At 41.8% G+C, this 5,472-nt stretch overlaps 1 long non-coding RNA gene across 1 annotated transcript; it reads right to left on the bottom strand.

Annotated features, from left to right (window-relative positions):
* Positions 1-622: 622 nt before the first annotated feature.
* Positions 623-4,515, bottom strand: LOC309514309. Its single transcript, XR_014211910.1, has 3 exons — positions 4,414-4,515; positions 2,846-2,991; positions 623-1,609 (listed from the first exon to the last, which is right to left on the bottom strand). It is a non-coding gene; the product is annotated as an uncharacterized lncRNA (long non-coding RNA).
* Between the last annotated feature and the right edge of the window lie 957 nt (positions 4,516-5,472).

The following is a 5,472-nucleotide window of genomic DNA, read 5'->3' as shown; positions in this document are numbered from 1 at the left end:
TCTAAGAAGTTCCCGGGGAAGTCAAAATAATATTAAAATGCAATATTAAAATCAGTTAAAAGCAACTGCATCAAGAGAATTGGTTCTCTCTCTCTCTCTCTCTCTCTCTCAGCTGTCAAAGGAAGGATAAAGACGTGCACCTTCAATGAAGGAAAATTCTACAGCTTAGATGCCACCACAGAGAATGCCTTCTTGTGGGTTGCCACACCTGCAAACTTCTGAGGATGATGGAACTACCCAAAGGGTTATCTGCTGATCTCTGCACATGGGAGGACCCATAGGGAAGGAGGCAGTCTTTCACAGATTGCTTCATCATGTATTTATACCTTCACTGGACATTTTCCAATACAGTTCTGAGACTTCCTTTGCCACTTTCATGTCAGTAGAGTCCTCTATTTTCTTCTTCATCCTGGACCTTCTATCTTCACACCGACAAGCACCTGACCTTACAAAGCTGGGGGAGTTAGCTTTCCTTCTTCTCTGTGAATGCAAATGAGTGTCTTTTCTCTCCCAACGTGTTCAAGGTCAGAAATCTGAAAATTCAGCTCACTCTCAGGCAGGGGAGGGAAAAAGCAGTGATTTGGCCCCATGAATCTGGGATATATGTGTTGCAAAAAATAGTAGAAGCAAAAAACAAGAATAAATATTAGAATATAAGAAAACTGCTGGAAGTTGTGCAGCAAAATTGGACAGAAATCTAACTGCATGTTATGACTCAAAAATGCTAGAAGTATCAGTTATGATTTGTTGTTGATTAATCTGTGGGTTGTATGAGTGATATGGTATACTTAAAATTTGTTTAACACATTGGATTTGGATAGAAGTCCCCCCCCGAAATTTACCATCTATCTATATAGTATAATATTATATGTAAAGAATACAGGGAAGCTGACTTTGACTACATTTTCAGAAATGTTAACCGAGACCATCCTCAATCACAAGAAAAGTAAGAATAAATAAAGTACATACCATTGATAAGTTCCCAGCCTTGCAATGATTTACAATCATTCTGACATAATGTCTCTCAAAGGCTTTTTCAGTGTTGTTTCCCATCCTTTGGTCACAACCTACCCTCAATTTCGTTCCTTGCAGAAGCCATGTGATCTATTATTACTGGCACTGCGATCCTCACAGCTGGGCTGGTTGTGGTCTCGAAGACTGTGGTTAAATCCCAGAGCCACTTGCCGGGTCAAGAATTATAGCCGCATCTGCTTTAAACTTCTAGATCTCAACATCTTTGGATTGATTGTCTGTAGCATGGCAGAAAACCCCAAGGAAGATTTCAGATTTCATGGACAGCTGAGATGAGTTAGTTGCTGTAACAATGATTGGCACTGGCAGGCCTCCACTTGAGGGAAGCCGGCAGTGATGTAGCTTTTCATCACCACCAGCAGACATATCACTCTTCATATCAGCACAGAAAAGCAACAGAGAAAAGAGAAAAAGAGGGGTGCTGATGGAGTCGTCTGTTAAAGGGATTCCAAAAATGATAGAATCCCTGCAGTTGTTAATAGCAGCCTGGGAATCCCAGCACACTTCTTAATGCAGCTCCAGTCAGGAAGAAGGAACAAGAGAAGCTCTTCTTTTCTTGCCATGGATTGCAAGCAGCCTAAAATATACAGAAAGAACATCATATTCACATTCCACCTCCATGCACTTCTGCTCTGCAGATTGAAACAACTTTTCTGTATTTTTACTTGTGCTGTATTGTGCCCATTACAAACAAACCATCTAGAGTGGCAGGTGTCTGAAATACTACACACACACACACACAAACCTTTTTGTGGGGTGAAAGCACTCACCGGCACAGAGTAACATCACTTCTTTTTTGCTGCCCATGGCAGCCATTTTGTGGTGGCACCCGAGGCAATATATTTGTAGTAGGTCCAGAATAGCATGCAGAAAAGGAGAGGAGAGATTATTGTATCTGGAAAACATAAATTCTTGCACAGATGGGAAGATTGTATTAGTGCAGTGTTGAATTCCACCCTATGTCTATACCTCAGTTTAAGAACAGCCCTATTTACAAACGATTCAGTTTACAAACTCCGCAAAACCGGAAGTAGTGTCCCGGTTTACAAACTTTACTTCAGTCTAAGAATGGAATCCGAACAGTGGAAGGGCACTGGTGGCAGGAGGCCTCATTAGGGAAAGCGCACCTTGGTTTAAGAATGGTTTCAGTTTAAGAACGGACTTCTGGAACAGATTAAGTTCGTAAACCGAGGTACCACTGTATATCTATCTTACAGCCACTATCCTAAGCATCCTTACTTCAGAGTAATTACCCTTGAAATCAGTGAGACTTCCTTCTAGGTAAATGAAGGCCACTCAGTCAAGCTAAGACCACTATCCACCTCTATATTGACCATGCAGTGAATGCAACACATAATTGTAGCTTGTGTATGCAGATAAACCCTGATGAATTCAATATCCGAGTCCCTATAATATAGGGCCTATATTGTAATGTAAAAAAGGTAAAAAGGTAAAGGACCCCTGGACAGTTAAGTCCAGTCAAAGGTGACTACAGGATTGGATTGGGACCAAAGACCAGGTCAAGGTCTGATCTAAGGTGGGTTGCAAAAGCAGCATTACTGCAATACAAATTAATGGTAAAGAAATTAAGAAATGGATGTACAAATGCATTTTTGGAAGCAGAGCAGAGACAGACAGGGCAAAGAAGTCCCAGGCTGTTTGGAACGGATCAAGGGGGGGGGACTTAGAGAGCAGTGGGATGGCAGGGGCCTTCAGTCCTTGCAACTGCCTCATTGGGGCACAATCTGCTGGGAATAGTTGCTGTGCTTGCTAGGCTTGAGCTGTTTTGTTTCTTTGAATAGTTCACTGATACCTTGTGAGTTATTGCTGACTGGATCCAGACACCTGCCTGACAGTGTCATTTTAGCCTTGTCCTCCATGAATTCTTGTAATCCTCTTTTAAAGCTACTCAAATTCATGGCTGCCTTCTGTGGGAGGGAGTTCCAGTTTTCCTATGTGCTGTGTGCTTTTATTTGTTCTGAATAATAATATAATAATAATAATTTATTATTTAGACATCGCCCATCTGGCTGGGCTTCCCCAGCCACTCTAGGCAGCTTCCAACAACATTTTAAAATACCGTAATACATCAAACATTAAAAGCTTCCCTAAACAGGGCTGCCTTCAGATGTCTTCTAAAAGTCTGGTAGTTGTTGTTCTGTTTGACATCTGGTGGGAGGGTGTTCCACAGGGAGGGCGCCACTACCGAGAAACTTCCAACATCCAGGTCATTGGATGTTTACCAGTTCTGGTGTTATGAGAGTGGGAGAAAAGAATTTCTCTATCTGCTTTCTTCATCATGCATAATTTTATAAATTTATCTCAGGCAGTTGCTGTATGCTTGACAGAGAGGTTTATATCCTGCTTATCATTTTGGCTGCATGTCCAGCCATACCCATCTTTCCAGAAACAAGTACATGCTTTCTAAATTTGGTACTCTTACATTACCTTTGTCCATTTATCTTGCTTATCACCAATTGCTTGCTAATATCCAAGGATTTCTTGGAGAGTTCCAACTGGCTAAATTCCCTTCCCTTCTCCACCCTCTCTCATGCACTGTGTGGGGAGAACCATGGCCAAAAGAGGAACTGTCTAGTATATACATTTTACAGATTAACAAATAATCCTTGCTCTGCTGATGTCATTCTTAATTGGCCCACACTGTTAGGAACAATTAAAGCTAAATGGCCGCTTGCTGAGAGCTGGCAAAGGAAAACCACTGCAACTTGAGGCATTTGCATTCTCTCTCTGTAAAGTGCATTTACTTTGGTGCTATGCAAAGCTTTTTAATTGCTTGCTATATTAAGAAAAATGGTTTCATTCACAGCAGGAAAATTGGTTTGGGAGGGATAATTTCCTTTTTTTCTTAAAAAAAATTTTTTTGAGAGAGAGAATTTAGTAGTCACAATAGACCTCTTACTGGGATCTTTGGAGACAGGAATTATTTGGTCTTGAGAAATGGTACAACCGAGACAGACTAAATGGTGCCCAGGCTGCCTCAAGAAGCCTCCTAACGTCTCTGTGTTCTTTCCCTTTCTACCAGGCCCCCTTTGCTGTGGATTGTGAGATGCTGCCATTTTCTTTCACCAAGTTCTGCTTCCTCTGTTTCAACCCCGTTATATATTTAGACTACATTAACATATACCACTTAATTACAAGTGTCTCTCAACAGTGTATAAGAAGCTCAATATAGTGGAAATAAAAATGGAGTTAAAACTGGAAAAATCAGAATTCAGTGCAAATGCCTGCTAGAATATATCCAGTGCTTTTATTTCCTAAAAAAATGTTTCTCATTGTGACTCAAGAAAATCACCATTTTATAGTTCAAATCTGGAAAAATAGATACAGTAAATGGTCAAAAGTACAAAGAACATGCATTACCTCAGATGTCATCCTTTCAAAAATCATGAAGTTACAAACACCACACATCCACATTCCACACTGCTTCACACATTAAACGCTCGCTTCTGGCTGAGACTCGGGAAACACCGTGACAGGAAATGAGGCCGCCATCGGGGGGGGGGTAGCAACGGAACTGACGATTCACTGTGCTAGAGAAGAAACTAAAAATTTTAAAACTTTTAGTTTCTTCTCCCATCAGAGTCACAAAATGTTTATGGGTATTCATACCCCTGTGTACCCCCAGAAAAAAGCACTCTGTGTGTGTGTGTGTGTGTGTGTGTGTGTGTGTGTGTGTGTGTGTACCAGTCAGGCCTCAGCTGGAAGGGAACTCTATAAAATGGGGCCCAGCAAACTGAACACCTGGCTCCTGGTGGATGAGATCTGTGCATCTGAGCCAACAGCAACTGCCCCAAAGACCCCTAGGATAGGGCATGAATATAAGGAATCAGACAGTCCCTGAGGTATCCTCAGCCTGAGTTGTTAAGGGTCTTGTAAAGTAATGCAATAATCTTGAAGCTAGCCTGGTAGCATATGGGCTGCCACTGCACGCTTTTGAATACTGGAGTTATGTGCTGTTAAAGGATTTGTAGTATTCCACCAAGAGGAGCCTGCACAACCTGTGACCCACTAAGCTGAACAAATTCAGCCAACCCCCACTTTCTAATGCTTGTTATCTACACTCACAGCTGGCTCTACTTGGGAATACTGCTAATGGGGTTGTAACAGGCAGGGGAACATCCCTTGGCATTCTTCAGTCCATATAAAGGAGTCAGCAGCTTTATTCTGTCTTGACCATTTTGCTTTCCAACACATTCATTTCTCATCCATGTTTTACTATGTTTTCTTTCTTCCGTACTCCCTGTTGCTGTTCACCTGGCTGTGAGTGTAGGGTGGTCACAAGCCCTGCTTTACAAAGGACAGTCCTTTGAAAGTGTTTTCCATTTGATGTGTTGTCCGGTCCTGGTCTGCTTTTAAGGTAAGAAGGGAGAGAATGAGTCTTGAGGTTGCCCATAAACACTTGGCATCTCGAAAGCAGAC

Source organism: Podarcis vaucheri, assembly GCF_965113315.1.
Source record: "Podarcis vaucheri genome assembly, chromosome: 11".
NCBI classification, from domain to species: domain Eukaryota; kingdom Metazoa; phylum Chordata; class Lepidosauria; order Squamata; family Lacertidae; genus Podarcis; species Podarcis vaucheri.
This window is presented reverse-complemented; position numbering and strand designations above follow the sequence as displayed.